General features: G+C 53.2%; 1 protein-coding gene and 1 non-coding gene across 2 annotated transcripts in view; one reads left to right on the top strand and one right to left on the bottom strand.

Moving 5' to 3' along the window:
* LMX1A (LIM homeobox transcription factor 1 alpha) overlaps nucleotides 1–19621 on the top strand; it is a 68356-nt gene that overhangs the window by 29015 nt on the left and 19720 nt on the right. The gene's annotated exons all lie outside the window — the stretch shown is intronic.
* LOC114817621 lies at nucleotides 4990–5127 on the bottom strand. Its single transcript, XR_003765482.1, has one exon. It is a non-coding gene; the product is annotated as a small nucleolar RNA SNORA7 (small nucleolar RNA).

The raw sequence follows: 19621 nt of genomic DNA, 5'->3' as shown, positions 1-19621 counted from the left end.
TCAGTAAAATCCTGAGGGGAGAGGGGAGCGTCAGGGGATTTGTTCCGAGCTCAGCGGGCAGTGGGATTCTCCCTGGGGGGTAGGGGGTCAGCCTCCTTGCCGACGGTGACGCGGGGGTCTCCCCCTCCGTTTCCCATCCGTAGGGGCGACCGGGGTCAAGTCAGCCCCCACTGCGCAGAGACTCCACCGAGGGTGTCGGCAGGAGGGGAGCTACTCCCTCAGCGCCCGGGGCGGGACCAGCCCCCCAAAATCTGTGGGCTCTGCTTCTGAGGGCCGCTTCGGGGCCCAGCTTTTTGCAATTACAGCTGATGAGAAAGCGCAAGGCACGGAGATCCCCCCGAGCACAGCCGGAAGCCATGTTTCCCCGCTCTCCTACTCCCATACTGCTTCTGCTGCAGCTCCTGCCAAGGCCTGGGGTAGCGGCGGGGTCTGGGGGGGCGCTGGGATAAGGGCCGGGCGGGCCAGGGGCTCTCCCACATCCTTCACTCTGTCAGGATACCTCGGTGCTAATGGCTTCCAAATGGCGGGAGAGGCTCCCCGTCTAATCGCCCTCAGAATGCCTGCGCTGACGAGGGGAAGGGGCTTCTCCTCCTGAAGAAGCCGCTCTAGTCAAGAAGGACAGAGGTTGGGGGTAGGGGTCCCGCGGGGGCCTGGGGAGCGAGAGTAAACTTCCAGGGTGGTGGTGCGGTCGACCCCCTGAGCCCCCGGCCCGCACCGGGCCCTTGCCTCAGGCCTCCGGACAGAACGCCCCTTGGATCCTTGGAAGACAGCCACACGCAAGCAGCGGAAAGAGTCCGGGCTTGGGAGTCAGAGGTTGTGGGTTCTAATCCAGGCTCTGCCACTTGTCAGCTGGGTGTCTTTGGGCCAGTCACCTAACTTCTCTAGGCCTCAGGACCCTCAACTGGAAAATGGGGATGAAGACTGTGAGCCCTAGGTGGGACAGGGACTGTGTCCAACCTGATTAACTTGTATCTACCCCCGCACTCAGAATAGTGCCTGCCACATAGTAAGCACTTAACAAATACCATAATTATTATTGCTCAGAGAAGCAGCGTGGCTTAGTGGAAAGAGTGCAGGTTTGGGAGTCGGAGGTCCTGGGTTCCGATCCCGGCTCCGCCACTCGTCAGCTGTGTGACTTTGGGCAAGTCACTTCACTTCTCTGGGCCTCAGTGACCTCATCTGTCAAATGGGGATGAAGACTGTGAGCCCCGTGTGGTACAATCTGATGACCTTGTATCTACCCCGGCACTTAGAACAGTGCATGGCACATAGTAAGTGCTTAACAAATACCGTTATTATTATTATTATGAACATGTAGCACCATTTAGTGTGGTAAAGAAGTTGTGCACCAAGCAGACGACAACCCACTAATAATAATGGTATTTATTAAGCGCTTACTATGTATCAGGCACTATACTAAGCTCTGGGATTATGCCTCCACCCTCCTCCCCAGGACAGGGCCTAATTTATGACCAAGACCAGGGTGCCCATTTGCCCCTTTTTAGACCGAAAATCCCCTGTCCTATTCGGATTTGGTTCCGGATGCTTTTTTTCCTGTCCGGTGCTTTCCTCGTCAGGGTCAGCGACCATTCTCCCTCCTCCCCGGTTCCTGCTGCCGACTTCTGCCTCTGGGTTCCTAGTAAGGGCTCGATCAAAGCCGCGAGAAGCTGCGTGGCCTAGTGGTTTTCAGAAACGCCTTTGAGGGGGCCTGTGATTTCTGACACTGCGCGGGGAGATTTGGCGGGAGCCTCTGACTTTCTTCGGGGAGCGGGGAACCGGGCGGAAGACGTCATGGGGCGGCCACAAAGGGGAGACCAGTCTTGGGGAGGGGTGGTGGACTGGAGGGCGAAACGTTCCCCCACGGGGATGTGGAAAGGAGATGGACTTGCCCCATTTTTTGGGTCTCCCTTCCAGGTCTGGGCCCTGAGATCTGACCTTCTACAACCCAACCCGCTATACTTGGCTCTTCTAGCGCTAACCTTCTCACTGGGCCTCTATCTCGCCTTTCTCTCTGCCGACCCCTGGCCCACGCCCTGCCTCTGGCCTGAAACGCCTTCCCTCTTCAAATCCCACAGACAATTCCTCTCCCCTTCCCCTTCAAAGCCTTCTTGAAGGCCCATCTCCTCCAAGAGGCCTTCCCTGACTAAGCCCCACTTTTCCTCTTCTCCCACTTCCTTTTGCGTCACCCTGACTTGTTCCCTTTTCTCTTTCCCTTCCCCCCAGCCCCACAGCATTTATATATTCACCTGTCATCTTATTTATTTGTTGTGATGTCTGTCTCCCCCACTCAAGACTGTGAGCTCATTGTGGGCAGGGAATGTCACTGTTTACTGTTGTACTCTCCCAAGCACTTAACACGGTGCTCTACACACAGTAAACGCTTAATAGATACGATTGAATGAATGAATGACCCCTGATTCATTCATTCAATAGTATTTATTGAGCGCTTTCCATGTGCAGAGCACTGTACTAAGCACCCTGATGTCACGGCAGCTCCAGCTGCAGACCTGTGGTCTCAATAACGGGACTTACTGAGCACCCACTGAGGGCGGCACTGAGCGCTCAGGAAATAGAAAACGAACAAGGGGTGCAATCCCTGTCTACAGGAGCTTCCATTCCATTGAGAGAGAGATGTTAATGGCGATGGTATTTACTGAGCTCCTTCTGGATGTCGGCATTGTATTGAGCCCCGACTTGCTCCCTTTACTCATCCCCCATCCCAGCCCCATGACACTTATGGACATATTTGTAATTTATGTCTTTCTCTTAATTTCTGTCTCCCCCCGCCCCCGTCTAGATTGCAACCTCGTTGTTTTCTATTGGTTTCTCCCAAGCGCTTAGTACACAGTAAGGGCTCACTAAATACCAGTCGAGGGACTGACTACATTAGAAAAGAGGCTTCCTTCAGGACATGTCCAGATAGACAGCTTTGCTTGGTTCGTCCCCAGGATGGCCGCGTAGACACAGGTCTGCAAATCCAGGCTTGAGGTTCCTCCCCCAACTCCCAGTGGACTGAACCACTTCTCAAGGAGGAAGCCCCTCACCTTCTCTCCACATATCAAACCACTTCTTTTTCTCCGGAGATGATAATGATAATAGTCATAATGGTATTTGTTAAGCGTTTCCTTTATGACAAGCACCGTATTAAGCGGTGGGTAGATACAAGCTAGTCAGGTGGGACACAGTCCCCGTCCCACATGGGACTCCCAGTCACATCCCCATTTTACAGATGAGGTAACTGAGGTGAAGTGACTTGCCCAAGGTAATAGTAATAATAATAACTGGGGCATTTGTTAAGCGCTTACCGTGTACCAGGCACTGTACTAAGCGCTGGGGTGGGTACAAGCGATAGAGTCCCCGTGGCTCAGGTTTAATCCCCATTTTATAGATGAGGTAACTGAGGCCAAAAGAAGTTCATTCATTTATTCAATCATACTTACTAAGGGCTTACTGTGTGCAGAACACTGTACTAAGCGCTTGGGAAAGTTTGATACAACGATAAACAGTGACATCCCCTGCCGCCCAACAAGCTCACAGTCTAGAGGGAAGAAGTGGAGTGACTTGCCCAAGGTCACCCAGTGGAAACATTCCAAGCGCTTAGTACAGTGCTCCGCACATAGTAAGCGCTCAATAAATACTACTGAATGAATGAATGATAAGTAGCAGAGCCGGGATGAGAACCTATGACGTCCTCACTCCCAGGCCTGAGCTCTATCCACTACACCTCGGAATCGATCGGTTGTTCCGGGGGAGGTGGAAGGAGACGACCTACCCCTTTCCAGAGCTGGATCCCGCACCTCCTGGGTGAAAAGGAAACTGTCTCCGGCAAAAGCCCCTCCCCTGCCAAACAAATATTTGTCCAACAGGGAGCAATCAGCAGGCAATATCCTGACCGCTGATGATAGCCACCCCCTGTTCCTTCTGGCCACCCCAGAAGGATCCCGGCTACCTTTCCAGTTCTGGGGGTGATGGTTACGACCGGCTGGTCTGAGCTGGCTGGAGACAACCCCCGCCCCCCACCCCCTGCAAGACCCTCCTTTCCTCTTTTCCCACTCCCTTCTGCTTCGCCCTGACCTGCTCCCTTTATTCATCTCATCTCCCAGCCCCACACCACTTAGGTCCACATCTGTCATTTATTCATTTCTCTTCATGTCTCTCTCCCGCTCTAGACCGTCAGCTTGTTGTGGGCAGGGAATGCGTCTGTTTATTGTTATACTGGACTCTCCCAAGAGCTTAGAACAGTGTTCTGCACACAGTAAGTGCTCAATAAATATGATTGAATGAATGAAAGGTCCCTGTCCAGGCCCTCCCCTTCCCTGCGTCCCCCCCTCAGGGAGAATTCCGTCTCCTCAGATCCTGCCCTGGGGGTCTCCGGGCCTAACTTCTTTCCGCTTGCCTTCAGGTCAATGGGATTTGCCAGAGATTGTCATGACCGAGCCCTTTCTAGGAGCAGTGCGGTCTAGTGGATAGAACCTGGCAGTCAGAGGACCTGGGTTCTCATCCCAGCTCCGCCACTTGCCCACTGGGTGACCTCGGGTGAGTCACTTCACTTCTCTGGGCCTCAGTTCCCTTACCTGCAAAATGGGGATACAATCCTACTCCTACCTAGACTGTAAGCACCAGGTGGGACAACATGGACTGGGTCCAACCTGCTTAGCTTATATCTACCTCAGTGCTTAGAACAGTTCTTGACATACAGTGAGGATTGTCTTGTCTTATGCCGTCAGATCGTCTCCGACCCAATTCCAAGCGCTTAGTACGGTGCTCTGCACATAGTAAGCGCTCAATAAATACTATTGAATGAATGAATGAACAGCGACTCCATGGACATATCTCTCCCAGAATGTCCCGCCCTCCACCTGCAATCGCCCTGGTACTGTATCCATGGAGTTTTCTTGGTAAAAATACGGAAGCGATTTACCACTGCCCTTTCCGTCTCTGCCTTCGACCATTTCCCATGTCTCCGCTGCCCAGCACGGGTGAGTTTTGACTTGTAGCAGATGGCCTTCCGCTCGCTAGCCACTGCCCAAGCTAGGAATGGAATGGATGGGCCTCTGCTTGACTCTCCCTCCCATAGCCGAGACTGGTAAAGTACTGGAGACTCTCCAGGTGCCATCCTGAGAGGGTGAGTGCTTAACAAATACAATAATAATAATAATAACAACAACAACATAATAATAATAATAATGATACCATGGAGACCCTGAGTTTGGATCTGGATTCTTGCCCTTGCACATCCATCCCCCGCCGACTGAATTCAGATTTCCTTGCAGCAACAAGCTAATCGGGTTGGACACAGTCCCTGCCCCACATGGGGCTCACAGTCTTAATCCCCACTTTCCAGATGAAGGAACTGAGGCGTGAAGAAGTGAAGTCACACAGCAGGCAAGTAGCGAAACTAAGATTAGAACTCAGGTCCTCTGATTCTCAGGTCTGGGCTCTTTCCACTAGACCACACTGCTTCTCTGATTCTAATTCTTCTCTAATTCTCCAGTTCCTCTATCTCCCTTTGGAGAAACTCAAAGCCCCTCAGAAGTTATTGAGTTCCTACCCTGGTTAGGATGGATGAGGCCGCCTTCCTTATTCCTCTTTGTCAGTCCCATTTAACAGTTTGGGAAACTGAGACAGAGAGAGGTCAAGCGGGGAAGCCGCCCCTGTACCCCGGTCAGTCGACCGAAGGGCTTGGACTTGTTGAATCTATAGTATCCTGAATTTTATTTTCCCAAAACTCTTTCACATTTTACTCCCACCGTTTCCCAGAGGGCTAGGGAGAAGCTGGTAACTTCTCCCCATTTTCCAGGGAAGGAAAAGGTGGCCCAGAGTGGCTCAGTGAGTTAATAATAATAATAACGATAATAATTATGGCATTTGTTAAGCGCTTACTACATGCCAAGCACTGTTCTAAGCACTGATGGCTACAAGATAATCAGGTTGTCCCACGGAGGGCTCACAGTCTTAAAACCCATTTTACAGCTGAGGTAACAGAGAAGTTAAGTGATTTGCCCAAGGTCACAAGCAGACGCGAGGCGGAGACAGGATTAGAACCCACATCCTCTGACTGCCAGGCCCGGGCTCTTGACACTGGGCTGCGTCGCTTCTCCTTATTGTTGCCTCCCCTTACTCGAGTACTGGGTCCTGGGGAACGATCGATCCAGATCCACCCCTGTTCGCGGGGTGGTCGCTGGGGCTGGATCAGTTTTTAAATATCGGTTTCTGGGGAGAGCTGGGGCTTGCTTTGTGTATGCGTATGTTTGCGTGCGTGTGTGTTTCTGCGTAGGCGCGAGCGCCCTAGCCGGGTATCTCTCATACAGCTGTTTGAACAACCCGGGGGGAAACAAATTTTCAGTCGTAATAAAGAAAAAGCACAATCCTCAGGCGTCACCTAGGAGACCCCGGGGTGACCAGCCTCAAATCTTTAACCATTTCTCCATCTGCCCTGGGGCGTCTGCCGCCTCCCCCAGTCCCCCGTCCTTCTCCTGGTCCGCCCTCCCCCTACCTTGTCACTGGGGTTGGCTCCCAGCTGCCTCCCTTGCTCGAAGGCGACAAGGGCCCAAGGAGAAACGGCCGCCTGCCCATTCTCCCTTCTCCTCCGTAAGTAGGGGCCAAGACCTAAGCTGGAATCCCTCACCACCAGTCCAGGCCTCTCCCTGGCTCCCTAAGAGACTCCCCCGGCCCCTACTAAAGACCTCCCTCCCCCAAAGCCCCCCCAGTCTCAGACGGTCCCAACTGAGTGGGGAGACACGGAGCGGCAGAGGTCACGCGGGCCATCCCCCTGCCTCCCCGCCACGGGCACTGTACTGAGCGACTGGGAGAGTACAATTCAACGATAAACATACACATTCCCTGTCCACGACTAGTCCCCCCCCCCCACCCCTCCCCTTGACAGATGCGGCTGGAAGCAAAGGTCCGGAGAGACGTAAAGTCGCCGTGGGCATATCCCGATTAGAAGCGCCCCATATCAGCGACGGAATTCCGTTGCCTTGGAGCCAGAGAGCCTGGGGAGGGGGGCTGAGGCGGTTGAGGGCGTTGGAATTAACTCTGGCCCCAGCCTGAGATTGGGGACGGGGGGGACCCGGGTTCTAATTCCGGCTCCACCCCCAGCCTGCTGCGTGACCTGAGGCAAAGTCACTTCACTTCTCCCCGGGCCTCCGTTTCGTCACCTGTAAAATGGGATCATCGTCACCATCGGCAGAGCGTCTACTGTGCGCAGAGCACCGGATCGAGCACAGGAGCACTTAATCTCCGTCCTCCTTCCTCCTTAGAGCGGGAGCCCCATATGTCGTATCTCGTCCAGTGCTTAGCGTAGCGAGTGGCACGTAGTGAGGGGTCTTTGCTGCTCCGGATCAAATGGGGAACTGGGATCTGACCCCTGATCCCCCCAAAACATTTGCCTGGTCCAAAGTGCCAAAACGCTGGGTCTCCCCAAAGATGGGAACCAGCGTGGCTTAGTGGAAAGAGCCTGGGCTTGGGAGTCAGAGGTCGTGGGTTCTAATCCCGACTCGGCCATTTGTCTGCTGGGTGACCTTGGGCAAGCCACTTCTCTGGGCCTCAGTTACCTCATCTGTAAAATGGGGATTAAGAGTGTGAGCCCCACGTGGGACAACCTGATTACTTTGTATCTACCCCAGCGCTTAGAACAGTGCTTGGCACATAGGAAGAGCTTAACAGATACCATCGTTATTATTATTATTATCAGATGCCGTATGGAGGAAGCTCACTGTGGGTAGGCAACCTATTTACCAACTCTGTTGTATTGTCCTCTCCCAGGCGCTTAGTACAGTACTCTGCACATAGCAAGCGCTCGATAAATATCACTGATTGATTGAGCCTGGTCCTGGGCCCTCCTCTCCCATGACAATCTGAAGTCACTGGGCAAGAGCCCAGGCTCTGGAGTCAGAAGGACCTGGGTTCTCATCCTGGCTCCGCCCCTCGTCGGTTGTGTGACCTTGGGCGAGTCATTTTACTTCTCTGGGCCTCTGTTCCCTCATCCGTAAAATGGGGATGAAGATTGTGAGCCCCAAGTGGGACAGGGACCGCCGCCAAACTGAGGGGGTTTAAGCCTCAGTGTGGTTGCTGGCCAGGCCGGAGAACCCCGGTGTTCCCCGCCCCAGAGGGGGCCGCCAGAAGGAGCTACTAGGGTGGCCCCGACCACCTGCTCCCATGGAACCACCTGGAGACGCCCTTCTCCCCCATCCCCAATTCTGGGTGTCGGGATCTCCACCCGGGACTGGGGCTTGAGGAATCATGGCTGGCCCGCTCTGATCCCCGAAACCGAGACACACGGGGGTGAGGCGGGTGAGTCACATGGTGTGGTCCAATTCATTCATTCATCAGTTCAATCGTATTTACTGAGCACTTACTTTGTGTCGAGCACTATACTAAACTCTTAGAGAGGACAGTAGAACAATAAACAGACACATTCCCTGCCCACGATGGTGCGTTGGATTGAAATCTCCGTCCCGCTCCGACCATGGCAGCTGTTCAACGCTCACTCTGAGGCAAATCCTAGACCCATTGGGAAGGAAGGTACAGACTGGACCCGCAGAGAAGCAGCGTGGCCTAGTGGCTAAAGCCCAGGCCTGGGCGTCAGAAGGACCTGGGTTCTAATCCCGGCTCTGCCATGTGTCTCCTGTGTGACTTTGGGCAAGTCACTTCGCTTCTCTGGGCCTCAGTTCCCTCATCTGTAAAATGGGGATTAAGACTGCGAGCCCCACGTGGGTCAGGGACTGTGTCCAACCCGATGAACTCGTATCTACCCCGGACTTCAGAACAGTGCTTGGTACATAGTAAGTGCTTAACAAATATCGTAGTTATTATTATTATTATTACTAGGCCATACTGCCTTCCTAGCTCTGGGAAAAATGAAAGCAACATCCATGAGCTCCATAGCTCGAGTATTATCCTCATCTGTAAAATGTGGAGAAGAGCCCTCAACTCCCTCCTACTTAGGCTGGGAGTCCCGTGACTGGGTCCGGCCCCCAGTGCTCAGCGCAGTGCTTAGCATGGAATACAACAGCTCACCGGTCGAATTAGGGAATGACACCCTGCCTTGCATTTCGAGAGCCTTCACTCCCCTTGGCGTCTCTGACCTCCGATCCCTCTTTCCCTCCATTTGAGTTCGTCTGGTGGTCTCGTTTGCTCTCTCTCTATCCCGGGGTGAGGACCGGGTATGGGGGGGGGGGGGCGTCAAGGGCAGGGAGAACAACCGCCCCATTCGGCAGAGGGGGAAACTGAGGCCTAGGGAGCAGGGCAGAACTGGTTGGCCGCGGCCCCTCCTCCGTCCCCGGAGACGGATAGCAGCGGGCGGCTTGGTCTGGCTCGGCTTCAGGCCCAAGGCCCAAGACCCCCCAACCCCATACCTGGCAGACCCCAGTGAGGTCCCTCCCCCATTTAGCTTCGGATGGCTGCTGCTGCCTCTACCTCCCCCGACGGCGGTGTCCAGGCAGGGGGCCGGCCAGCCAGCCCCCAGGGGCTGTGAAATCCATTCGTCCTGGGCTGGCTGTCACTCACTCCCTCTCAATAGCATCCAAGACAACTGCCTCCTCCCGATCCCCTCCCCTCTCTCACCCCCTCTCTGCTTCCCCCTCCCCGCCTGTCCCCCACTTCTCCCCTGCTCCCCCTCTCCCTGGCTTCTATTCCCACCACCCCAAACTCCCCCACCTCACACTTCGCACTCCCTCCTCTCCCCTGTTGCCCCCTCCCCGTCTCTCCCCTGCTCACTCCTGTCTCTCTCCCCTGCCCAGTGGCTTTCTCCGGACAGTATCTTGGCTCAGGCAGGCTGAGAAATCTAAACCCATCTCCCTCCCCCTGCCCCTCGCCCCCACCTCACGCCAGCCCCCGTCTAAGCCACGACATCCATAACTGCGGCTCAGAGACCTTCAGAGACCCTCGCATTATTTCTGGCAACCTGGACTGATTTCTCTTTGCCTCGTGGGGCTACTCGGGGTAAGGGGGGATTCTTCCATCCTTCTGATTTCAAAACTGACCAGGATAATCCAGCCGGCTCTTTTTCCTTCTCATGCCCTTCTTCCTCCCCTTCCTCCTCCTTCTCCTCCTCCCCTTCCTCCTCCACTTGCTTTTTTTTTCAAGGTACTTGTTAAGTGCTGACTATGTGCCAGGCACTGTATTAAGTGCTGGAGTAGATGCAAGCTCACCAGGTTGAACACAGCCCATATCCCACATGGAGTTCCGTAGACTCCATTTTGCTGTTGAGGTAACTGAGGCTCAGAGAAGTGAAGTGACTTGTCCAAAGTCACACAGCAGACTAGTGGCAGAGCAGGGATTGGAACCCAGGTCTTCCGACTCCCAGGCCTGTGCTCTTTCCACTAGGCCATGCTGCTTCCTCCTACCTCTCTTTTTCCTCCATCTCCTCCTCCTGGTCCTCCTCCTCTAATATTCTCTTCCTTCTCCTCTTCCTCTTCCTCCTTCTCTTTTTCTCCTTCCTTCGCCTCAACCATCATTCCCTCCTCTGCTTTCTCCTCCTCCTCCTCCTCTATCATTGTCTTCCTTTTCCTCTTTCTTTCCTTATCCATCATTCCCTCCTCCTCCTCCATCGTTCTCTTCCTTTTCCTCCTCCGCCTTTCTTCGTCCATCATTCTCTCCTCCTCTTTCTCCTCCTCACCCTCCTCCTCTTCCTCCTCCTCTATCATTCTCTTTCTTCTCCTCCTTCTCCTTTTCCTCATCCATCATTCTGTCCTCCTCCTCCTGCTTCTCCTCCGCCCTTGCTCTTCTCCCCGTCCCGGCCCATCCCACCACTTTGAGTCCACAAGCCTGTGTTAATGGAGAAGCTGCGGGATCGGGGTTGGTGGGAGAGGTTGGGGGCAGCTCTGGAGTTGTCCAGGGGGCAAGGGGGGGGGAAGGGAAGGGGTTTGCAAGCTCAGAGCCTCCTCTGATGGGTGAGCCGGGCCGCTTTAAGCCAGCAGAGGAGGCAGACTGAGGCCTGCTCTCGTCGGTGAAACCAGAGGAGTGTCCCCGGGGCCCTTGAAAAATGGGGCTCCCTTCGACAGCGAATGTTTGCAATTAGCCGGGGCGGACGGTGGAATTTTTCTCTGGGTTTGGAAGCAGGAGAGGGTCCAAGCCTCTGACAGTCTGTGGGTTCCCTCCCCACCCCCCGGCTGGCCTGGCGGCGGCCGGGGAGAATGGGGGGAGGGCGGCCGGTCATCCATCAGGGGGTCCGGAGCCCGGACGGACGGACGGATGGGCGGCCGGGCGGGGAGAGTCCCAGTCTTCCAGCCTCGCAGGAAGGCGTGATGAACTGTCTCACTCCAGCTGCGGCAGCAAAGCCCCGCGGGCCCCTGCCCTCCGCCGCAACTGCCTGCAGACCCCTCCCCGCTCGGACGGTGTCTGGACCCCGGCCTGGACCCTAGTCCGGACCATGGTCTGGAGCCAGGCCGCACCTTGGTCTGGACCCAGGCCTGGACCCCTGCCTGAACCCTGGCCTAACCCCCAGCCTGGATCCTGGTCTGGATCAGCGCTTAGGACAGTGCCTGGCACATAGTAAGCGCTTCACAAATACGGTCATTATTATTATCCTCGTCTGGACCTTGGCCCGAATCCTGGTCTGGCCCCCGGCCAGGCCCCCGGCCTGGTCCAACCCCAATTGCACCTGCTGCCAGGTGATCCAGGTTTGCCCAGGCAATGCCAACCTCCCCTTCTTAGCCACTCTAAGACCACCCAAAGAGACAGGTGCACTTGTCTGCTGCGTGACTTTGGGACAGTCATTTCATTTTTCTGGGCCTCAGTTTCCTCATCCGTAAAGTGGGGATTCAATACCTCTTTGTCTTCCTTCTTGGACTGGCAGACCCGTGTGGGACAGGGATTGGTTCTGAACTGATGATCTTGTATCTCCCCAGCGCTTAGCACAGCACGGCCTAGTGGCTAGAGCCCGGATCTGGGAGTCAGAAGGACCTGGGTTCTAATCCCGGCTCTGCCATTTGTCTGCTGTGTGACCCGGGCAAGTCACTTCACTTTTCTGAGCCTCAGTTCCCTCACCTTGGAAAAGGGGATTATGATTGTGAGCCCCACGTGAGGTAGGGACTGTGTCCAACGTAATTTGCTTGTATCCACCCCAGTGCTTAGTACAGTGCCTGGAACATAGTAGGCGCTTAACAAATACCACCATTATTATTATTACTATTTCCCTATAGGAAACACTTAATGGATACCATCATTATGAGGATTATTCCTGCAGGGCTCTGAGCTGGTGGGTTTTCCTCTTCGGGAGCACTGCATAGAGACATCACAGTCAGGTAGAAGTCAATCCACGGTATTTATTAAGCACTTACTATGTGCAGAGCACTGAACTAAGCACTTGGGAGAGTACAGTGCTACAAAATTAGCCGACACGTTCCTTCACCATAACAAATTCACAGCCTAGAGAAATCTCTGGATTAGACTGTGGAGAGGGTTCAAAGAAGAAGGAGAGGAGTAAACATTAAGCACTTAGGAATTGGGAATTCTCTGAAAATAATGATAATAATAATAATGTGGTATTCGGTAGGCGTTTACTATGTATCAAGCGCTGGGTCCGACACTGGAATAGATACAAAATAACAGTAATAATGATAACAGTAATAACTGTGGTTTCGTTGAGTGCTTACTGTGTGCCAAGCACTGGGATCCACATAAAATAATGATTATGATTTTGTTGAGAACTAACTAAAAGCCAAGCACTGTGCTAAGCACTGGGGTAGATCCAAGATAATTGTCATAGTAATAACGCTAATGATAATGGTGATTTTGTTAAGTGCTTACTATGAGTCAAGCACGGTGCTGGGGTAGATATAAGACAAGAATAATTTTGCTTTTGTTAAGCACTTACTGTGTGCTAAACACTGGACTGGATACAAGATAATCGGGTGGAATGCAGTCTCTGTCCCACACGGGGTTCACAGCGGAAGGGGGAGGGAGAAGCGGGATCTGAGAGACAGAGAAGGGAAGTGACTTGTTCAAGGTCACACAGCAGGTAAGTGGCAGAACCAAGATTAAAACCCAGGTCCCTCGATTCCCCGGGCTCTTAAGCTGCTCCAATCAAGTCGAATTTTACTCTTTTAATAACACCTTCCTCCGAGAAGCTCCACACTTCTCCCGAGTCTCTCAGTAGCCAGATGGAGATGGAGAATTAATTAATCATGGCTTTCGTTAAGAGCTTGCTATGTGTCAAACGCTGTTTTAAATGCTGGGGTACAGACAAGTTGTGGGGGATTTTCTCCCGGACCAATATCTACATGAGTGGAGATAACTGAAAGTCAAGGGATCTGAGTTTTAATCCCAGCTCGTCCCATGGCCTGTTGTGTGACCTGCAGAAAATCCCTTTTTTTCCAATGGTATTTGTTCATTCATTCATTCATTCAATCGTATTTATTGAGCGCTTACTGTGTGCAGAGCCCTGTACTAAGCTCTGGGATAGATACAAACTGATCATGTTAGACACAGTCTGTGTCCCACATGGGGCTCACAGTCTTAATCCCCGTTTTAGAGATGAGGAGATGAGGAAATTGAGGCACAGAGAAGTTGCAGCAGAGCCGAGATTATAACCCAAGTTCGCTGACTCCCAGACCCGGGTTCTTCCACTAGGCTTCGCTGCTTTTTGACTTTTTCCTTCTCCTTTTTAACTTCTCTCGGCCTCAGTTTCCTCATCTATAAAATGGGCTCCATATCTCAAACTGTGTTGGAACTGGGTTAATTGTGTATTTACACCAATCCTCAGCGACTCATAAATACATAATAAATGCCCTAATTACTAATCAATTCCTTTATTATGAGCACTGAGCCCCCCAGACTAAACCCCCCTTTTCCTCAGTTCTCCCTCCCCCTCCGTCGCCCTGACTCTCTCCCTTTGCTCTACCTCCCTCCCCCCGACAGCATTTGTGTAAATACGTACATATCGGTAATTCTATTTTTTTCTATTATGGCCTGTTTACTTGTTTTGATGTGTATAGATCTATAATTTTATTTATTTATATTGATGCCTGTTCACTTGTTTTGATGTCAGTCTCCCCCTTCCACATTGTAAACCCGGTGCGGGCAGGGATCGTCTCTCTTCTAATCCCACCTCCAACACTTGTCTGCTGTGTGACCTCGGGCAACTCACTTAACTTCTCCGTGCCTCAGTTACCGCATCTGGAAAATGGGGTTTAAAAGTGTAACCCCACGTGGGACATCCTGATTACCCTATATCTCCCCCAGCGCTTAGAACAGTTCTTAGCACTTAACACATGCCAAAATTATTATTATTAATTGTTATTTATTGCTGAATTGTACTTTCCAACCACTCAGTACAGTGCTCTGCACACAGTAAGCGCTCAATAAATACGATCTAATGAATGAACGAAAACACACCATTATGCAAGAAAAAGCTTTTTAGAAAGTATTTAATGTGAACAGCACTTAGGATAGTCCTCTGCACACAATAAATGTGCCCTAAATCCCATTGATTGATTGATGACAGCTAGTGGAAATGTTCCTTGGAAATCTTCAGAACCTTTTAAACAAAGCTCATCCTCAGAACGCCTGTGTAGACAACTCTGATGCCAAACTTAGAAGCTTTTGGTTTATAGCTAAATTTTTTTTAATATATGGGATTTGTTAAGTGCTTTGGGCCAGGCGCTGTGCTAAACGCTGGGGTACATCCGAGGTAATCAGGTTGGACACAGTCCCCGTCCCACGTGGGGCTCACGGTCTTCATCCCCACTTCAGCGATGAGAAAATGAGGCACGAAGAAGTGAAGTCACTTGTTCAGGGTTACCCAGTGGCCGAGTCAGGATTAGAACCCAGATCTTTGAGCGTGGCTAAGTGGAAAGAGCCCGGGCTTGGGAGTCAGAGGTCACAGGTTCGAATCCCGGCTCCGCCCCTTGTCAGCTGGGTGACCGTGGACAAATCACTTCTCTGGGCCTCGGTTCCCTCATCCGGAAAATGGGGATGAAGACTTTGAGCCTCACGTGGGACAACCCGATGACCCTGTATCTCCCCCAGCGCTTAGAACAGTGCTCTGCACATAGTGAGCGCTTAACAAATACCAACATTATTATTAAGTGTGTGTGTGATCGTGTGCGTCTGCCCGGCGGGGCGCTGGGCTCGAGAAAGAGGAATGCGGTTTCTCGGGGGCTGTTTCTGTGGTTCCCCGGATCTGCCGCCACGCTGAAATCCCCCCGGCGGGCCGGGGGTGAGCGGGCCGGGGAGGGACTGGGGAGGGGGAGGACGGCTGGGGGCCCAGGCTGGAAATTACACCCTAGGTGTGCAAACCGTTCAGCGGGATGAGGCGGACGGGGCTGCGCGGTTGGCTCGCTCACCCCTCTCTGCGGCCTTCTGGATTTTTCCATTTCCTTCCCACGCCTCAGTCCCCTCGGCCTGGTCTGGCCCGAGCGGGGAAGTCTTGGACTGGGTGGGGAGAGGGTCCGACGCCCTGTCTTTCCTCCCCTCAGCCCCCTTGGCCTGGCCTAGCTTGAGCTGGGAGGGCCTGGGGGTGAGGGAGGGTCTGGCTCTCTGTCTTCCCTCCCATCAGCCTCGAAGTTGGAGCTCATCAGGTGGCTGGTTTCTCCCCGGACCCCCGTCCCCCCCAGAACTCACCTTTAGCCCGAGTCCTGAGGCCCGGGTTTCTAACCTCGAGAAGAACACGGATCAATATCCCCATCCCCCGGGCGTCGCCCCGCCCCGGGGCCTGCTGGGTGGCTTTGGGCGAGTCGCTCCGTCACTTTGGGCCTCAGTTTCCTCATCTGCTAGATGGGGAGAACAGAATCTCGCCTCACGGAGCTGTCGTCGGCCCGCGGGTGCGAAGACCCACTGGGAGAATGAAAGCGTCTGTAGAATTTAGAGGATTTTCAATCAGCGGTATCATCCCATCAGTGGATCTGTTGGGCGCTTAAGTCACGGAGGGCGCCGTGCTGAACGCTTGGGAGAGCACAGTACAATACAGTGGGGAGACGTGATCCCTGACCCCAGAGAGCTTACAGTGTCGAGGGGGAGATGGAAGCTGTAATCAATTACAGATAGGAGAGATGATAGAGCAAAAACCACAACAATTTCAAATGGAAGCCGCATGGCCCAGTGGAAAGAGTCCAGGCCTGGGAGTTCTAATCCCGGCTCTGCCGCTTGTGCGCTGTGTGACCTCGGGCAAGTCACTTCTCTTCTCCGGGCCTTAGTTACCTCATCTGTAAAATGGGGATTAAGACCGTGAGGGATGTGGTCCGTGTCCAACCTAATCAGCTTACATCTACCCCAGCGCTTAGCACGGTGCTCGGCACAGAGTGAGCGTTTAGCAGACACCATTAAAAAGAGAGGGGACGAGGTAACGGTGCGAGGTGGGGAGCGCTCCCTAAATGCTCCCAAGAGAGCACCCATCCAGATAGGCCCCCCCCCCCCCATTTCCCCAAGCACCACCCCGAGCCCAGGACGTGCTCGTTCTTTGCAAAAGCGGAGTCATCTGGTTGGCCCTCTGCCAGGCTGGGAAGCCAAACATTACGAAACCCAAGGAACCGGTGCCCAGAATATCAACTAAAAATACCACCCCCCCCCGACCCCCCAGCCCCTACCCAGTTTGCCGGCTAGGGTTTGGGGGTGTCCCAGGAGGATAATGACTCCGGATAAAGTAAAGAGAAACTGACATTTTCAAAAGAAACCCAATCTTCAGCCCCCTAAAAGAAAATGTATTTTCCGTACGTCTGGTTTGTGTTGCATACGATCTCCGTGCGTCTGGGTGACACCGGGACAACACCCCGTTATGAGAAGCTGTTACGTCGGAGAAGCAGCGCGGCTCAGTGGAAAGAGCCCGGGCTTGGGAGTCAGAGGTCATGGGTTCGGATCCCGGCTCCGCCGCTTGTCAGCTGGGTGACTGTGGGCGAGTCACTTCACTTCTCTGGGACTCAGTTCCCCCATCTGGAAAATGGGGATGAAGACCGTGAGCCTCACGTGGGACAACCTGATGACCCTGTATCTCCCCCGGCGCTTAGAACGGTGCTCTGCACGTAGTAAGCGCTTAACAAATGCCAACATTATCATGAGTTGGGTCACCTCATCCTCGCTCCTCCGGGGGCAAGGTTTACCCAGCATGCCTCAGGTCTCGAGTTGCTTTCCCCAGCATCCTTCGGGCCCCTTCAGAGGGAGGATGGGGGACAAAAATAAAAATCAAATCAAATTGTGGTATTGGTTAAGCGCTTACTATGTGCAAAGCACCGTTCTAAGCGCTGGGGGATACAAGGTGATCAGGTTGTCCCACGTGGGGCTCATACCTTTAATCCCCATTTGACAGATGAGGTAACAGGCACAGAGAAGTGAAGCGACTTGCCCAAGGTCACACAGCTGACTAGCGACGGAGCCGGGATTAGAACCCGTGACCTCTGACTCCCAAGCCCAGGCTCTTTCCACCGAGTCACGGTGCTTCTCTAGAAGGTGGGGGGGGGGGGGCTGTGGGAGATTTTCAGCGGGAGGATGGGGGCAGGGAGGAAGTTTGGGGGGCTTCCCTCTTCTCCTCAGACCCCTAATAGCCGGGCTGCTTTGGAGAGAGCCTGAGAGTCGGGGGTACTCGGGCTGCCGCTTAAAGGAGGAGTCTTGCCTAGTACCATCAATCCATCAATCAGTGGTATTTATTGAGCGCTTACTCTTTGCAGAGCACTGTACTGAGCAGTTGAGAGAGGACAGGACGACAGAATTAACAGACATGTGCCCTGCCCATAAATCGCTTAGGCCGACGGGGCCCCTGGAGGGCTACGTGGATGAAAATAACGATAATGGTATTTGTTAAGCGCTTACTCCGTGCCAGGTACTGTACTAAGCCCTGGGTGGTTTTAATAATAATAATGATAATGGTATTTGTTAAGCATTTAGTACGTGCCAGCTGAGGTCGAAACAAGATAATGGGGTTGGACACAGTCCCAGTCCCACAGAGGGCTCACAGTCTTCATCCCCATTTTCTAGATGAGAGAACTGAGGCACGGAGAAGTGAAGAGACTTGCCGACAAGCGGTGGAGCCGGGATTAGAACCCAGGACCTTCTGAATCCCAGGCCTGTGCTCTATCTCCTAGGCCTTTAGTTCCCAGAGTAGTAATGATAGCAATAATAATAACGATAGTATCGGATAAGTGCTTACTTTGTGCCAAGCACCGTACTGAGCCTTGGGGTAATAATAATAATATTAATGTTGGTATTTGTTAAGCGCTTACCATGTGCCGAGCACTGTTCTAAGCGCTGGGGTTGACACAGGGGAATCAGGTTGTCCCACGTGGGGCTCACAGTCTTCATCCCCATTTTACAGATAAGGTAACGGAGGCCCAGAGAAGTGAAGTGACTCGCCCGCAGTCACACAGCTGACAAGTGGCAGAGCCGGGATTCGAACCCATGACCTCTGGCTCCAAAGCCCGTGCTCTTTCCAGTCAGTCAGTCAATCGTATTTATCATTCATTCATTCAATAGTATTTACTCAGCGCTTACTATGTGCAGAGCACTGTACTGAGCGCTTGGAATGACAGTCAGTCAATCGTACTTATCATTCATTCATTAGTATTTACTGAGCGCTTACTAGGCGCGGAGCACTGTACTAAGCGCTTGGAATGACAGTCAGTCAGTCAATCGTACTTATCGTTCATTCATTAGCATTTACTGAGCGCTTACTAGGCGCGGAGCACTGTACTAAGCGCTTGGAATGACAGTCAGTCAGTCAATCGTACTTATCATTCATTCATTAGCATTTACTGAGCGCTTACTAGGCGCGGAGCACTGTACTAAGCGCTTGGAATGACAGTCAGTCAGTCAATCGTACTTATCATTCATTCATTAGCATTTACTGAGCGCTTACTAGGCGCGGAGCACTGTACTAAGCGCTTGGAATGACAGTCAGTCAGTCAATCGCACTTATCGTTCATTCATTAGTATTTACTGAGCGCTTACTAGGCGCGGAGCACTGTACTAAGCGCTTGGAATGACAGTCAGTCAATCGCACTTATCATTCATTCATTAGTATTTACTGAGCGCTTACTAGGCGCGGAGCACCGTACTAAGCGCTTGGAATGACAGTCAGTCGGTACTTACCGAGCGCTTACTGTGCCCTCCAGACTAACTCACTGCGAGCAGCCGATGTGTCCACCAACCCTGTTGTGTGGGGTGCTCTCCTTAGCGCCTAGTTCAGTGCTCTGCACACAGGAAGGGCTCAAGAAATGCAAGATAATCAGGTCCGCGGGGGGGGGGGGGGGCCGGGGGGGGTCGCAGTCCGCGGGGGAGAGAGAGCGGGGAGTGAACCCCCATTTTGCAGATGAGGGAACTGAAGCACAGAGAAGGGAGGCGATTATTAGCCAGGTGGCTTAGTGATTTAAGGGGGGGGGGGGCAGGGGGTCGCCCCTGGGGGTGGGGGTCACAGGGTCACAGGGTGCGTGAGTGCGACTGGGCCGCCCCCTCGTGGAGAGGGTGGAAACCACCTACTGACTAGCCCCCCTCCCCGCCCCCGGCCTCTGTTTAAGCGCTTACTATAGTAATAATGTTGGTATCTGTTAAGCGCTTACTATGTGCAGAGCACCGTTCGAAGCGCTGGGGGAGATCCAGGGTCATCGGGTCGTCCCACGGGAGGCTCCCAGTTAATCCCCATTTTACAGATGAGGGAACTGAGGCCCAGAGAAGTGAAGCGACTCGCCCACAG

The sequence above is a fragment of the Ornithorhynchus anatinus genome, chromosome 16, assembly GCF_004115215.2.
Source record: "Ornithorhynchus anatinus isolate Pmale09 chromosome 16, mOrnAna1.pri.v4, whole genome shotgun sequence".
Lineage (NCBI taxonomy): Eukaryota > Metazoa > Chordata > Mammalia > Monotremata > Ornithorhynchidae > Ornithorhynchus > Ornithorhynchus anatinus.
This window is presented reverse-complemented; position numbering and strand designations above follow the sequence as displayed.